Genomic DNA, 17,574 nt, shown 5'->3' with positions numbered 1-17,574 from the left:
AAATTTTAGGGTGGTAGGGTGGTTCAAAACAAGGTTAAAATGTTACAATATTTATTATAAAACAAGTAAGAATACAAAAATTGATATACGAACAAAGCGAATGCATAAAACAAGGCGTTTCTACATATACAATGGCCGGCAAAGAAAAAGCCATCATTTAAATGTCAGTGTCAAAAAAACATTAATTACACATTTGGATTTTGACGTAACACAAAAGTGATGTCTAGTTTTTATTGCCAGGCATTGCATGTATTTCAATTGAAAAAAAAACGGGAAATGTTAAAAAACCGACATGTTTCTTTTCAAGTTTGTCATAGTTTGAAAATGGCTTTTTAGAAATAGATTACAATTATTTAACGGTACGTCAGTTTATACATAAATAATTCAATGACATTATTTGTTTAAAAATTATTTGATAGGTACTGTCAAGTAGACAATTAATTGACAAACATTTTAAAACCAAATTTACATTATGAAATATGTCATTTCCCGTTTTTTCAAATTCACCTACATTTTAAATAATAATAATAATAAATACCTACACATTTATACACAATTTTTAACAAATATACAGGAGAACGAAACAACAACAATTGACCATTTCTATCTCAACAATTAATGACACAGATTACTTCGGAAAAGGTATTTCAATTTACTTTTTTTGTTATAATTTTCAGATTGTAGTGCAAGTATAATAAAAAATAGCGTATAACATCCTTTTTAAGACTTTTAAGGGTCTTTAAAGCACTTGCGACGTTAAAAGCGCATCATAATACTATCCCACCTCCACCCGGCGGCACGGCAATTTTGCCGGAGTACATACACTATTACGGATATTACTATAAAGTAATAGTGCAGTGCTTATCCTCACGATGTGACATGAGTATAATAATATACCTTTTTGAATTTCAACTACCAATGTGTTATCTAAATCCAGAATTTTTAAATTTTTAAAAAGAGATTGCGGTACTATTCCCGTTGCTGAAATTACAAGTGGTAAAATCGAAATTTTTTCTAAACACCAAAGATTTCTCATAGCAACGGACAGCTCTAAATATTTATTAATTTTTGTGTTATATGTCTGTGTTATATTATGTGAATTTGGAACAGCTATATCTAAAATATATGCTTGCTTTTGTTGTTTATTTAAAATTATAATGTCTGGTCTGTTATGCTTAATATGAATGTCAGTTAAAATTGTTCTATCAAAATATAACTTGTAACTGTCATTTTCCAAACAACTTTCTGGTGTATAACTATAATGTGGTTGTGTATTCTTTAATAAATTGAATTTAACAGCTAAATTCATGTGTATAATTTTAGCGAATATATCGTGTCGTTTTTTATATTCGCTTTGAGCCAAAACGGTGCAAGAAGAAATAATGTGTTCAATTGTTTCCCCTTCAGTTCCGCATTTTTTTTTTTTTTCTGATCATACGATTTATTTTATTTGTAAAAACATTCCGTTTACATTTTTATGTCAAATTCTCTAAAAAAAGCAGTTCTGATTTTTTGTTTTCAATAAAAATTGTGAGACGGTAAAGTTCTGGACACGGCAGCTCCGCTGCTCGTAGGTTCTTGGCATTCACAAAGAACATTTGTCTTTTTGACTTGTAAATTATCACCGAGATTTTCTTCCAGTTGAAGGGACCTTTTTTCTATAGAACTATGTAACCGCGTAAGACGTTCATCAGAACAAGGAGCATTTTTTGTGATTTCGGTTACTAAATTTTTTATAATACCGTTAATAAAACCATCTACTGACTTTTCACTGATCGAACTCGACCTTAAACGGTCTTCCCAGGTGTCCAATTTTTTGCTATCAATATTTCTAGAATTCGCCAGTTTCAATACTCCTTCAAAAATATCCAACTGTCTTGTAAAAGTTTTCTCGATGATTTCGAGAAGTTCCAATTCTGCTTGTTGTCGTGGTCTGTTATCATGAAACTTTTTATCCAAAACTGTCTTCAAAAGCTCGATAACATTTCCGTCGATATCGACAGAACTCACAGAAGACGGTGTTTGCAAATCAAAGTCTCGTTCGACGTCAGCAAAACTGCGTTGGTCATAGGAAATTATGCTGATTTCCTGATCTGCACCGTTGTTAAGCTCATATCTACCGGTACGAATTTTAGATAAAATACAGTTTTTGAGGGAACGAAGAAACTTGAATTTTCTAAAGATTAGCTCGTGGAAGGTTTCGTCTCTGCTGTTAACGTTCGTATTAGATTTACTTCTAAACAAAAATCCGTCCATTAATTTGATTCCGATAAATACACAAAAATTTATACTATATACTATTATCGAATTATTGTGTGCTTAAAATGTACAAATCTGTACTGTTTGAGCAGATATTTTATACACTGATTTTTTTTGTGTTCCGTTTAAAATACGCCATGTTGAGGGTGTGAAAGAGTTTTACTTTTATTTATGTCTACTTATTGTCTACATGTTACGGACTTTTCGTTTCCTATACCTATGTTTTTATTCCATATTTTTTTTTCGAATCATAAATTGCTGAACATTCAAATGTTATTGTATGAATGACAAATTGAAGTTTTACAAATTTTTTTTTTCGTTTAGAACAAATTTTCTGGTAGATTCGCGCCTGACTATCACATAAAAACAGACCTACGTTTTATTTTTTCAGGTGTAACATATTTATATTCTTCCTGAGGGTGACTGAAGCAGTCTTCTGTCCCGGAAAATTCCTTAAAGCCTGAGAAACAAACATAATATAAATTTTTTGAATTTTTGGGAGTCAAACACACCTACGACCTATCTGGTAGAATTTTTTTTTACTGGGAAAGGATAATGAGTAATGACTAGTAACACATAGATTTCCTCTTGCTATACAACAATAATGACTTTTTCATTTGCTATAAAAAATTTTACTTTACTTATGACCTCTAAATGTAAAAAAAAAATACTATAATCATGTCAAATGTGATTCCAAATTAACAATTTTTGCAGCTTGATAAAGTTTACCATGTGTAGACTAGACGTTGCGAATTCGTCGTTATTGTTTCTCAGTAAAAAAAGGCCAAAAATAATTTATCAGGACAAACATGATAATACCTGGTAGATTTATTGTACGTAGAGCATTCTTTAACAAACGTCCTCTTGCATCTTTGCAAATCGGTGAAAAATGTTTTTCGCACACAACAAAACTTTTACCGACATATTTTGGCTCCAAGCCTAGTTTTGGATTTTGGATTCTTTCAATCCAAATTTTTTTAATTCGTATTTCTCTTGGTATGAAATATCTATAAATAAAATATAACAATAAAAGATTTTTCGAAAAACATTGATTGATTATTATCAAAGTTTAAAAATTTAATTTTTACAGCCTACCTGCGACTTGGAATATTTTCACATCCGGGTACACAACACGGCTTCATTTTTTTATAAATTGTCCAAAAGTACTTAAAAATTAAACACAAAAACACAAAATCAACTTTTTCCACTATCCACTAAATTGCGTCACGCGTTGTAACACTATTCTGGGAATTACTAGGAAAGTGCCTCGGATTGGGGATTTAACCAGGATGACCAACCATGGGAATTGCTAAATTGTGTTGGTAGTAGCAAACGTTTTAATTTTTTTCTGATCTGAGCGCCATCTGTAGTGGCCGAAAAATATTAAACTTGATTCAAGGTCGTCTATTAGAGTGCCCTACCCCTGATGGCCGTATTCGCCGTATGGCATGGCGTGTTTGTACTTTGTACTTTGTCATAGATAAAGAAGGTTTAGATGGTAATCTACTGTGGTGTCAGATGGAACTAACTTCAGCGCCCCACAGTGGATGTGGGCGAAAGTAACCGACATAAGCGGGAAATTTAAATATGTCAAATTACTTTTTGACTATAGTTACAGGCTTATTCACGAAGAATAAAGAACCCGACCAAGTTTTTAATCCATCCAACATTGGTGCATCAAAAACTTAGTCGGGCTCTTTATTCCTCGTGAATAACCCTGTATTGTCTACATAATTTTAAAAAGTATAAAAACCAGTGAAAATATTTTGCAGATAGAGGATGTATGAAAACAAAAATTTTTTTTTTTTTAAACTATGTATTATAATTAATAAGTACATTTTCACTAGTTTATGTTGATTTTCTACAGATAATTAACAAGAAACAAATTTTGTTTTTTTTTTATTTAAACATATTTACAAAAGGATTGAAAGCAATAAAAAATAAGGTGGCCGTTAATAGGTAGGTATGTACTAATAAATTTGGTGTGAAAGAACGAAATACAAGCGATGTTAGCGCTTAGACTTTTTAAAGGTTTTCTTTAAATATTTATTTCTGGCTTCCAACTTAATAGGATCAATAAAAGTTTTATTTGGTTCATGTCGTAAATACCTGACGAATTTTTCGTCCTTTCCAACCAATACCTTATTAACAGATTTACACCAGTAATATAATATACACCTTATAATTGAAGTGGCAACTAAATCACCGATGTGTGTGTGATCTACACAATTAAGCACAATAAAATTAACTTCTTTTAAAATTACATGTTTCAACATGGCAAACAAATTATTTTTGTGGCAATTCCTGGGAATTAAGTAAAAAAGCCTTGACAATGACTGGCTTATCGCAAAACACAAATAGCTACCAGGTTTGACCAAATTGCAGTTTGCATATTGCCTTGCCTCGATCACTCCTAGATCAACATCGCCATTGGAATGCAACAATACATTTTTACAATTTTGGCAATTGCTAGTAGATTTTAAAACTTTTCTGGCGACAAAACCAGCTACATACGCGATAGTTGATTTGGCTACTCTACTTTTTTTTACACATAACACAGTGGCTGGTACATTTGCAGGGTGTTCATCATCGTCCAAACGACGAACCCCAGCGATGCATTCGCCAGTTATAAAACATCTTAAATTATCTAAGGCCCCTGCGCTATAGTCATCTTCACAATTGGAGCTAGGTGAATGACTGGTCATAAAATTATTTAGTAACAATGACTTAAATGACGTAATAAAATGAAATACGTCAGGAGAAGTATTCCTCGCTCCATGTGCTCTTACGCTGCCAAAAAAATTTTCCAAACAATCTTGATTTAATGCTCTCGGTAGGATAAAATTAATTTTTTTAAGAAGAAGTTTTTTCAAGTAAATAAATGCCCGAAGCGTTTTTATGAGGTTTAACAATGACGGAGGTCTAACAAATTTCTTCTTACTTCCATTCCAGAACTTCATTTTCTTTATGATTCCAATAGATTCTTGCCAAAATTCCTCATGTCCTGATGTTCTGGTCACTGCCCCTTTCATGGGTTTATGCGATGGTGCGATCTTGGAATTTCCATTCAAACTGTCAAATAATTTGTCAATGAATAAAATGAAATCTCCTGTATCCACAGCTTCTTTTTCTAATCGATACTCAGAGTCAATATCTGCAATTGAAATATTAAAAAATCAAAGAACCTTGTGAACAATATTACTCTTACCCCACTGTGAAATACGCTTAATTAATGAACCAACTTGATGACTAAACACTTGGGCCATCAGTGATACTTTCATTTTGTTCATTTTCTTAGGAAAAATGTGGGCATCAGTTAATTTAGCGCACAATGTTGTTTCATCCATAGTATCCAACATGTAAAACTGTTCTATGTGCCTCCATTTTGCCACTTTTGTGGTTCCATTTAGTTCAAAATGTAAATCTTTACTAAGCAAGTTATTTCGGATTCCTTTGAAAAGATGAGGTACATCATAAATTGGGATTATCTCAACTCCATTAACAAGGAAACCAAAATACTTATTTTCAACACCTGCCCTCAAACAGTTTTCATTTGTTTCCTTCAGTAGGGCATTAATAGCTGCTTGATTGGAGCTGCCTTGGTCACAAACTGTGGCTACTACTTCCAGACCTATATTTTGGCATGAAGTAATAACTTTTGTAATCATATCCTTAAGTTGGAGCTGTTTTGTGGGACCACTGCTAAATGTAAAGGAAAAGGGTTGCTTCCATTGCCTACATATTCCTTTAATCATGAAAACGTTTGCATAATTTGCTATAGAGGGAGATCTTTTATCGCCAAAATCTTGTAAGCCATCGACGCAGTCATGTTTTCTGTTATATGATAACAGCGAAGACAAAGATATTTCATCGTATACAACTGCACACAGTTTATCATTAGGATTTTTCAGTTTTGACACTGTCAATTTTAAACTGTTAACAATGTGGTTGTTTATTCCGGGACGCAATGGAATATTAGTCAATAAATTTGTCAAAGTTTTTCTAGATGGCAAGCAAAAAATTTTTGAAAGCAACCGATAGCCTTTTCCACTTGCTTTTAATAAGGTTAAAGATAATATTTTTTCATTTAAAGTGAATCTTCTGGCTTTTGGTCTTAATTTTTGATTCCTAACTTGTTGCATGATGAAAGTATATGTAGAGCTGTTAACATGTTCTAGTAAATTTGCAAAGCTTTTGCTATTTGCTACTTTCTCAGCATTAACTAATCTTGTTTGAAGATTTTTCACTTTATGCTGCACTCTTGCTGTTCTACGTCCCCATTCGGTCGCCATGTTATACAACTTTTTACATTTTGGGATCAAATTTTTTTCTCGAGTCACATCTACATACGACAGAATTTCTCGACGTTTTTTGTCTAAATAATATTGAGATTGTTAATATACTAGCATTACGAACAGGAATATTATTTACGTGACAAATGAGGCGTTTTTGCAGAGGTGAATTCTTTTACTTCTGAAGTCGTCGTCGGTAAATCAGCAACTTGGTTACACCCCTCATCATCACTGGGCTGTATACTAGTGCATGAAGCAGACACTTCCTGTAGCATGCCACCTTCCACCATCTCCACATTATCTTCTTCAGAAAGCACTTCCACTTCCATTACATTATCTTCTTCAGAAAGCACTTTAATAAAGCATCCACAACAATTAACATATTTAGCAAATATTTAAAACACCTATTTACTAACCTGATAAACACAATGTGGGAACAGCATCTCTACTAAGCCCCCTTCTTGTTCCTGGTACCAGATACTCTTGTGCAAAATGTCTATTACACTATTACACACATAAAATGAAGAATATATTTGTTCCGGATGTAATTCCCTTAGACGTGGCTCTTTAATGTTTTCTACCCACTTTTTTAATAGATCAACGTTTTTGGGAAAACGATGTCTTTTACTCACCCGATCATTACAATTTAGTACACAACACTTATTTTTATAAATAATGTTTCCTGAATCCATGATAATATTAATGAAAGTACAATAATTAACACACACCGGTCAAAGCACCAACAAAAATAACAAACACCAAGCAAGTTTCGAATCGGTACAAAAAATTATAACAACAGTACACAGTAAACAGTCCTACGTGTATAATCCAAACAATCTTCGACCAGATAGAAATAATAAGTCTTGTCCCAGTTGCACATTTTTAGGAAAGGTAAAATACGGTGCGATCAATTAAAAAATAAATCGAGTCGGCGTGTTACCTATGGCAACCCATGCTATATCATAGGCTCCAAAGCAAACTCGATTTATTTTTTAAATGATCGCTCGGTATTTTATTGTAGAGTTTTCAAGAAATTCTTTTCCGCACTGCACAATTTTTTCTATACTGATATTTCTGCTAATATGGTTCATTACCAGTAAATTTTAATTTGCACGATAAATTATTTTTCAATAGACTCATCTCATCCATAAATTTTCATTTGAGATCAATAAAAACTTCAGTAAATTCCAAATAAACAAACCACCTTGATAACTGTTGAATTCAAATAATTTAAACGTGAAACACAGAACGGTTAACAGTGATACCAATATAACCAGGCAACCAGAAGTACCAATGTCAAACCAAAATTCCCCATAAAGAGTATACGTTAAAAATTAACGAATAAAATCCTTGCGAAAAAACCAACACATATTTATAAATAAATGTGATTTATTTTATTATTAATTTACAGAAGATAATTGTAATTAAATACGTTAATTTAACAAATTGTCTTTATTCTGTACAGATTTCTGTTACGAACAAATGTGTTGAGCGCCATCTAGTGGATGCAGGGGTAACTATTAGCCAAGTGTGGAATCTCTTACAAATAATTCCGGTTACCTCCATTTAACTTTCTCATCTAAACCTTCTTTATCTATGTACTTTGTCTAGAATGTTGTATGCGTTGTATGACGAGAGGCTAAATAACCCAGGACGATCCTTATCAATACGCATGCGTTAGTAACTTGGGTGCTTTGTTGTTACATGTACCGCATCCGCATGGTACTGTACCGCGTGCTGCACGTAAGGCAAAGAACAGTAGATGAGTAGAACACAAACTAAAGATATAATTTTTAACATATGTTGCAGATGTAGTTGCATCCTTTACCTTGAATTACCAATTACATAATACAAAATTCCCTTGAATTTAAAATTTTAATTTTTTTATTTAAAAATTAAAAAAAAAATTAAAAAATAACATAAAAAACTCGCGTACAGGTCTTATAAAACTCGTCCAAACATTTCATCACAGTTTTTTTAGCAGCAACATCTAAAATCGTTTCCTCGGAAACGCATACATTTAGTAGAGTTACCTTCAGGCAGGCGTGTGTGATTGGTTATCTTAAAATCGTTTTCATTTCAAAACTAATATACTTTTCACGTTTGTTGTTGTAGAATTCTTGTTGGATTAAATATTAAAATTCACAGTTAACAGCTGACGCACGAGTTCTGGGATACCCTGTATAAATGAGTTTACTACATAAAGGTCTTTTATTGTATTGTTTCTTATTAGATACGCAAGTGTTGTTCTAATTTTTAAACAATAAATTTGCGATATTTTCTAAGTCCGTGAACGTCAAATTTAAATAACGCCCAAAATTATAGGACTTGCGCACAAGTATGGAATGGCCTGGGTCATTTAGCCTCTCGTGTTGTATGTATTGTATAGGCCACACTTAAATCGTATGTGTTCTGAGTTAGTTAGTTGCAATTAACGTTTTATTATCAGTGTTATTATTATTACTTATCAAATTTTCTGTTCTTTCATATTTTATTCTGTAAACGACATTTTTGTTCTTACACTTGATATTTTTTCAAATAAAATTGTTTGTTATTAAAAAAATATATTTAAGTACCTACATAATATATTTAACAAAAAAAAATTATAACTTGTCAATCAACTTCTGCATCATTTTTTCAAAACTTGAAATTGCTGCTTTTTGTACGTCAAGGCGTTCCCGATGACGCCTTTCTGTTGTCTCCTCTTTGGATTCCCTTTTCTTCAATCTTTTGGCGGGAGTTGGAAGTTCATGTTCTGAATCTGTTAGCTCTATATCTAAAATTAAACACGTTCAGTATAATTATTCCTAATCATAAGTATTTCAGGCAGAGTCGTCAAATACCTATATGAAAAACAAAATTAATGCTAAAAAAAATTGAAAGCTTTTCACATGGAAACCTATTGAGCATCATTATAACGCTACCTCAAGATTAATATTTTTTTACATTTGTATATAAATATTTTGTATTATGACCAATAATCAGTATCATCAGCCATCCTTTATATGAACTATGTTAAAGTAAGTATTTACTGTTAATTTCAACCGGATCGCGACTGGAAGAAGCTATTGCCACCGGTTCTACATTGGGATTTTCACCCAAGTATTTATCCATTTGTTCGAAGTAATCGAACATAATTGGGGCAGCACCGCTTCTTTTCATATTGTCCTTGGTCCTCATATACCGCATTTTCAAATATTTCAGTTTATCACGGCATTGTGTAGCCGTATATTTATGCCCCATTTCCGCTAATTCTTTTGAAATTAAATCGAATACTTTCTCATTTTTCATCGTTGTTGATTGAAATAGTGTTTTGTATTTTTCCTTTGGACCGGGGCGGCCGAAGTTGTCAGACTCCCGCCATTATAAGTTTTATCGCGCTCAATTTCTTCCATAACATGAAAACCAAAAATCTCCGCAATTTCTCTTGTAATTTCTATATACATGTATTTTTCGGCTATAAAATTAAATATGTTAACAAAGCAGTTGCATGGAAAATAATTTTGTTACAATTCTTTTCACGAATCAAAACCTGATTATTGTTTGTGACGATTTCCCCGCGTTCGTTTCTCACCAGCTCGTGAGTACATACACTAATATTAATTTCCATTTCCATCTAAACAGAAAAATATTGAAAAATCATTCAAACAAAATTTAAATTAATCACTTTTCTGCTTTTCTTGCGTCTACATAAGGATAACAATAACAAACTGACATTTCTTTCAGGTCGCCACATTTTATAGGTTCGGAATCTCAGTTTACTGTTCAGAGATCTTTAAAATAGTCCCATACAAACTATACGATCATACCAAAATGACAAGAACTTGTTAGGTAAAAAGTTGCAGAATAAAACATAAGTAATAAGAAGGCATTATATTCCACTGGTAAGTACCTAATCATAAAAATTTACCAGACACTTACATTAGGAAACAGTAATAAAGTTGTCTATAAAACATTTCGGATTGCCCTTTTCTGACAAGAGCTTATTAGAAAAATGGATTGCAACAACTGGTGAACAAAACATAAAAATTAGCAAGTTTGCAAGAGTTTGCTCAAAACATTTTCATGAAAGTTGTTTTGATAAAACAGGGCCGACGAAGAGCCTATACCAAGACGCCTACCCAACGCTTTTTTTAGGTGGTAATGCCAATGAAGAAATTATTGAACTTTTCAAATATGGAAGAAAGTCTAGGACTTCATTTTTGTTCCAATTGCAGTACATGTAATGTTCATAGAACATGCCATTCCGTTATGTAGGTATTAGTTTATTACACGTTGTGTATGTTAATGTTTAATGAATTGTTTTTTCTACATATTTATTTTAGATTGATATTGAATACAGAATATACTTATTTTGTTATATAATGTGTATTTTTTTATATATTTCTAATACCTAAAACGGGCATAATTGTGACATACGTAACCATTATAGGTATATTTATAAGAAATTGGCGAAAATCATTTCTAAGGATCATCAATTTTTAAATGTAATTTGGTAGTGCCATGGGTAGTGCGTATACGCTTGCCCGATATCGATTGACGCGCCGCCAAGTGGCGGAGCGCGGAGTTTTTCGGACGGAAAATAAACAATTTCGTATTTGACGGCGTGTAAAATCGGTTTTTTGAAATTAAGAAATTTAAATAATTTTGGAAAGAAGCAATGAGTAATGAATCAAAAAGGCACCAAGGACGTGTTTGCTGTGTTCCGGGTTGCAAAAATACCCAAAATTTTACGTGTTTCCAACTCGCCCGTGGGAAGTGGAAAGGCGAAAAAAATGGATTATATCTGTACCTCGAAAAGAGTAAATCATCAACATCTTTTAATGTTTATCGTGTAAGCATAATTCTAATTTAAAATACAGCACTGACATGCTTTTTTTTAATGAAGAACAAACAAAGTTCCTTGGGTTCCGACTAAAAATACCCGGATATGCAGTGCACATTTTGCAGGTGGCGAAAAATCAAATGACCCTCGTAAAGAGGCTTACAATCCAAGTAATTTTCCATGGAAAAGCGTGAAGCCTGCTACTGTCGCACGTTTGGAAAGAATGAAAAATCGAGCAAAAAGAAAGTCAAAAAATGAAATATATGAAAAAGGTTTATTTTATGTTCATTGTATTTAGCGTAAACAGATAACTTTTTATTGCCGTTATATAGGGTATTTCACGAGTGATAATGAGCCCGACGAAAAAAGCTGGCTACTGAAATTAAAATGTCCGGCTTTTTTGAAAATGTATTGTGGGTTGCATTTTTTTATTCCGTTGGGTTCATTATCACTCGTGAAATACCCTGTATTAAGGGAAAACATTGAATCCTTCCCAGATAATGAACCTTTGAACATCGAAATGGCAACTGAAGAATCGGAGACGCAGAAGTCTTGGAATCCACCAATGCCTTCACATCGGGAAATGAGCACCAGACAGATTACTGTCCTGAAGCATCAGATGAAGAACCTGCCATTCTTTTATTTTGTGTGATTCAAACATCAAAAAACGAAGCATCCACACAAACAAATATAGTAATTAGTAATCGCTCCAAAAAAGGAAAAGTGGTCCTAGTCGAAGAAACTCCTAAAAGACCCTGCAAATCTGTTACTGTAGGAGCTGATTATGAAATGAGAAACGGATTTTTATGGTCCGACGATATCAAAGATGACACTGCAATGAAGCAGTTAGCTGGAATAACTATATCTTTTTTCAACATACTTCTGCAATTCATCAAGCCGAATGTACATGGACAACCAGGGTACTTTAGAATTTTAAAGCCCGAAGATAGATTGCTACTATTTTTGATGAAAATGAAATTAGGTCTAAACTTTGCTGCACTTGCTTGTGTATTTAATTTAGGTCAACAAACAGCGAGTGTTTTACAGCGTGTTAGAGACTTTGTATTTTTTCACGAAAACTTGGATTTTTTGGCCATCGAAAGAATCAGTGAAGGAAACCCTTCCTTCAACATTTAAAAATTATCCAAACTGTAGAGCAATAATAGATTGTACCGAATTATATTGTGAAACTCCTCCTACGGTTGAAATGCGTGCTCTGATGTACTCTACGTACAAGTCACATTTTACTCTGAAGTATTTAATCGCAATTACTCCCAGCGGTTAAGTATATAAGCTTTGTTTCAAAGGGCTACGGGGGTCGTACCACGGATTGCATTATTGTGAATGATTCTGGTTTTCTTTCTTTAATTGAACCCGGGGACCAAATATTGGCAGATAAAGGGTTTCCTGGAATTCAACAAGAACTTTCGCAACGCAAATGTACGCTTACGCTTACCATGCCCCCCTTTGCAACAAATCCACAATTTTCACGTGAAGAAGTCCTACGTGGTTATTCCATCGCGTCTGTAAGAATACATGTAGAGCGAAGCATTCAACGTATAAAAATATTCAAAGTTCTTGAACACGTTAATATGAAACTTGTACCACATATGGACAAAATAATGTATTTGGCATGCGTATTTGCTAATAACAAAGAACCTCTTATTCGTAAAAATTAAAAAACAATAATCGTTACCTACTTTTTGTACAATAAACAAACAATTGACGCAAAACGCAGTTAATTTCAATTGCATTAATAATTTACATGATTAAAATAGTGCGTTAAATACACTGGACAAAGTATGTGAAATAAACCATTGAATACGAGGTATTATTGTCCTCCAAAAATGTTCATTTCGTTGCACTTTAATATGCACCTGATCTTTTGGCGAATAGACAAAAAAATGGCAGGTATCGATTCCCAGTATACAGTGAGTTTTTTTTAAGACTGGCCATAGGGTTTTACATGCTAATTTTTCAACCCCCTGTTAACTTTTGTTCCGATGAAAATATTCAAACCATTTTTGGAATAAAGTTGGAAGATTGTTTAAACTATCGGACAGATTACAATTCAATATCCCAAACTGTCGAAAAAGTTGTGAAAAAAATATTTTTAGGGCGCCGAAATAATAGTACGTCGAGCGGCCGCCAGAGTAGAGCCATTGTCGGCTCAACCAGCACCTGACGATCTCCACTTTTGGACGCTTTCGGCGCGCTAAAAAATATTTTTTTCACAACATTTTCGACAGTCTGGGATATTGAATTGTAATCTATCCGATAGTTTGAAAAATCTTCCAACTTTGTTCCAAAAATGGTTTGAATATTTTCATCAGAACAAAAGTTAACAGGGGGTTGAAAAATTAGCATGTAAAACCCTATGGCCAGTCTTAAAAATACATCGATACTTGAACTTGAATGTAGTATGGGTCACTAGTCTTTAGTTGTAGTGCATCATTTTCATCAAAAATGAGATACGGGACAAATGATGCTTTATTTTTCCAGTCGACAATATTCGTGTTTTCGCAGCTTTAAGGGCATTTGATTTCTAGAAGTTCAAAATTTTCACCATTGTAAATAATTCCATCGGGGCTGCATGCCAAGTAAGGTTGCATTGGGGAAATGATAAGGCCAACTTCATGAACGGTACAGTCCTGCAATTTTTCGAAAGCTGCTCTGGCCACGGGTTCGGTGTTCATTCCATATTTCATGGCAACTGTAAGTCGAACCGTTTTTTCCTTGACGAATCGTTGCGCAAGAGTTTCAAAATTGTTCAATCTTGTTTTGATTCTGTGCGCTTTGGAACTGCAAGTTATTCGTAGCTGTCGCTGCTTGAACCACACTGACGTTTGCGATTGACCATATGAATTAAAAGCAACTTCCATCCATTCCTCCGCATCGACCTCAACTTCTTTGTATCTATTCGAATATTGTTCCGGACATTTCATTTTTGCGTATTTATAAACAAGATTATCCACGCGAGAATCATTGTATGCGTGATACATTGTTTTGTTCGAATTCATTTGGAAAAAATACAATTTTTGCAATAAATCTTTCTTTATTTTGTCTTGATTTTCTTTTTGCATTAATCTGTCCACGTGTGAATCAACACATTCAATGTTTGCTTTAAGAATTTCGATGAACGGAGAATTTTCAGAAAAATGATCGTCACACATATTTTCGACGTCTTTAAGGGTAAATATTTCGTCGTGTCTTTTTCCTTCTTCTGACGAAAAAAAACGCAAATCGCAGCAGCATGCTTGCAATATCCTTTCCCAGCCTTGCAATTGCAACTCGTATCACTAATTGAACGATCAGGATTGAGCTACACAAAAAGAGTAGGTATTATAATTACATATTACGAAATTCGATAATAAAGAATTAATGAAATAATAATTAAAACCAATGTTAATAAAATGAAAAAACAACATACTACATACTTACATTATGTAGAAGTTATGTCAATGAAAATGATAAAAACAGTACATATTACGTACAATCGCGGCCATCCAAAAGTGAACGATAGCTTGCGAAAATTTCCGTATTTTTCATTAGATTAAATCAGGCTGTACTAAATTGTATTAAATTGGCGTTCGTGCAGCAGACGTTGCTATTTTAATAATAAAAAGTTGTAATAAATAACGTTTAATAAAAATGAGGCTGAGAAGTAATTAATACATTATTAAAATGAAAGTAAACTTTAGTAAAGAAACCTTTCCAACACCTATTCGTATTGGCCTCTCAAGCCTGTTTTCTTGCCAACAACTCTTTATATTGAAAATGCAAGTCTTACTACAATGTAATTCTCTAGCCACAGCAGCCAACGACCAATGTTCTTCTAGAGTTTCAATTGCCCTAGCTGTCTGAATCGGAGTAAGATGTAGCATTAAAAAAAAATGTTTCAATATTTTTTTTAACGCTAGTGTCAAACTTTGACATTTTAGGACGCCTATGATTTAAAGTAAAAATCAAACTATAAAAAAAAAGTTCACTTTTAGATGGCCGCGATAGTACTTAAATAGTTATTTACATTAGAGTACGGGATGTGAATTTTCCGGCACGACAACTGGTTTCGGGCACAATGGCGCAGCCGAGTGCCTGATTTGTTGGAGGGCCGGAAAATACGTTCCGTACGACATTTGTATTAGACTTTTCGGCTGACCGAAATATTAAATCTTTTAAAAATCAAGACTAATTTTATTGTAGAGTTTAACATCGTCAATAAAGAATCGAATGTTGTGGAATCAATTCCTTCACGACCGTGACCGCTCATTTGTTTTTTTCCTAAGAAATTATTTGCCGGCTAAATTTTCACGGTCGTGCTTCAAAATTTGATTTTGGTGTATTAATCGAATGAAAAAAATGTCTAGTATATAATATAGAGTGAGTTAAATGTGACACCAGAGGCAGTCCAACTATGGCAGGGCTAAATTCTGAATTATTACCACAAAAATTGAAACGTTACATAGGACAATTTCTTCTCACGAAAGTATGTAATAACTATTCTTTAATTCACAAATTTTTAATAAACCATATTTTATTACAGACAGTTTTATTAATAGGTGTTTGTGGTGCCTGTCTCCGAAAGGAGTTATATACTCTGAAAATGTAAAATGTCAAGAGAAGATATTATATTGATAACTGACACAAAAACCAATATTTGTAGATCATTTGCCATTACCAATCCAAACTGGGTTGAAACTGTGAAGAAATATATGGAAGTCAGGTTAAATTGGTATTAATAAAATTGACAAATATTTGAACCTTGATTGCCCTATGGACACAAGATTGAAGTTCCTAAAATGATTCATGATGACTGATGACCTTCCTTCAACATCAAAAATAAAATGTACTGTGTTGCAGCTATAGCTCAAATAATGGTGAGTTGTGTCACAAACTTCGATACAGTGCTTTAATCTACTTGAATTTTTAGCACTTGCTTCCAATATAACTATGTACCAGCAGACAATTCCATCACTAGTACCATAAGAGAAGCACCAGTACAACATATTGACATTCAACCCAGAAGTAATAAAGCTGACAGTTACCAAATTGTTTCTGCATTGTTCTCTAAAGGGGAGAATTGTAACAATAATGTTTACGATATCGGGCAGGCCTATATCATGGATTTATATAGACCACCAACATTACATTTGTCCGTACAAAGATGGCGGGTTTTGGCTACACGCTACAGAAATTTTACCCCTTCCACCACCAATGCAACCTCTAGAGGATATAGTAGACGTCTATGGTGGTTGTAAGTAAACCTTCCGTAGTTATTACAGTTTCCATTCCTTCGCGATCCAACTGATCCAAGTGCCTCTGGTGGCCATTTCACATCGAACGGCACGACTTGTTATTATCGGCGCGGACGACGGTTGTAATAATTTGAAAGATGTTTTGTTGTATTCCCTCTTGTTTAGATTCCAATCCAAAAGTCACATTGACATTTCACGAATTTTCGGGCGGCAAACATAAGCGTTTTTTGTGGATAGTTACCACATAATATACACTTATATGCCGTTCACGATTATTTTAAACACGTAATACATCTAATTATTAACTTTAAAATATACAAGTGCAGCTCTTTGTGTTGGCTACAACTGAATTTATCTTTAAAAGCAGTGTTCTTAATAATATTTTGCTCAAATTCCGCATTTGACAAACTCTAGGTAAAATATAAAATAATCTAGAATCTGCTTCCTTCGTAATGAAAAATAAAAAACTTCCAGGTTTTATTAAACGGCAGTTTTTGTATGCCCTGGCCTCAATAAAGTCGGCAAACTGTGAGTCTGAACCATCTGAGCACAACAAGGCTCTTTTGCAGTCGTGACAATTATTAACGTATGCTAAGGTTTTTTTTGCTACATAGCCTGCTACATAATATAAAGTGCATTGACTCACTTTACTTTTCTTACTTTTGCAAAACTGCTCTAAATCCCCTAAATTTATATTACTTTCTTCCGATTCCAAAGGTACTACACCAGCCACAACTTCGCCAGTTAGCAAACAGCGCAGGTTATCCAGTGCACCCTCAGTATAATCGCGTTCGCAGTTTCTAACAACTGAGTGCCTGGACATATAATTATTTATCACCAGCGACTTAAAAGAAGAAATAAAATGAGATACATCTGGTGAATTATTTCGGACACCATGGCTCCTGATGCATCCAAAAAAAAATTCCAGAGCATCTTGATTAAT

General features: G+C 33.5%; 1 long non-coding RNA gene across 1 annotated transcript; it reads right to left on the bottom strand.

Annotated features, from left to right (window-relative positions):
* Positions 1-12,985: 12,985 nt before the first annotated feature.
* Positions 12,986-16,469, bottom strand: LOC138137645 (uncharacterized). Its single transcript, XR_011161812.1, has 2 exons — positions 16,138-16,469; positions 12,986-16,074 (listed from the first exon to the last, which is right to left on the bottom strand). It is a non-coding gene; the product is annotated as an uncharacterized lncRNA (long non-coding RNA).
* Positions 16,470-17,574: the final 1,105 nt, after the last annotated feature.

This window comes from Tenebrio molitor, chromosome 1, assembly GCF_963966145.1.
Source record: "Tenebrio molitor chromosome 1, icTenMoli1.1, whole genome shotgun sequence".
In the NCBI taxonomy this organism is placed as follows: Eukaryota; Metazoa; Arthropoda; class Insecta; order Coleoptera; family Tenebrionidae; genus Tenebrio; species Tenebrio molitor.
The sequence above is the reverse complement of the archived record's forward strand: the minus strand, read 5'-3'. Positions and strand labels throughout refer to the sequence as shown.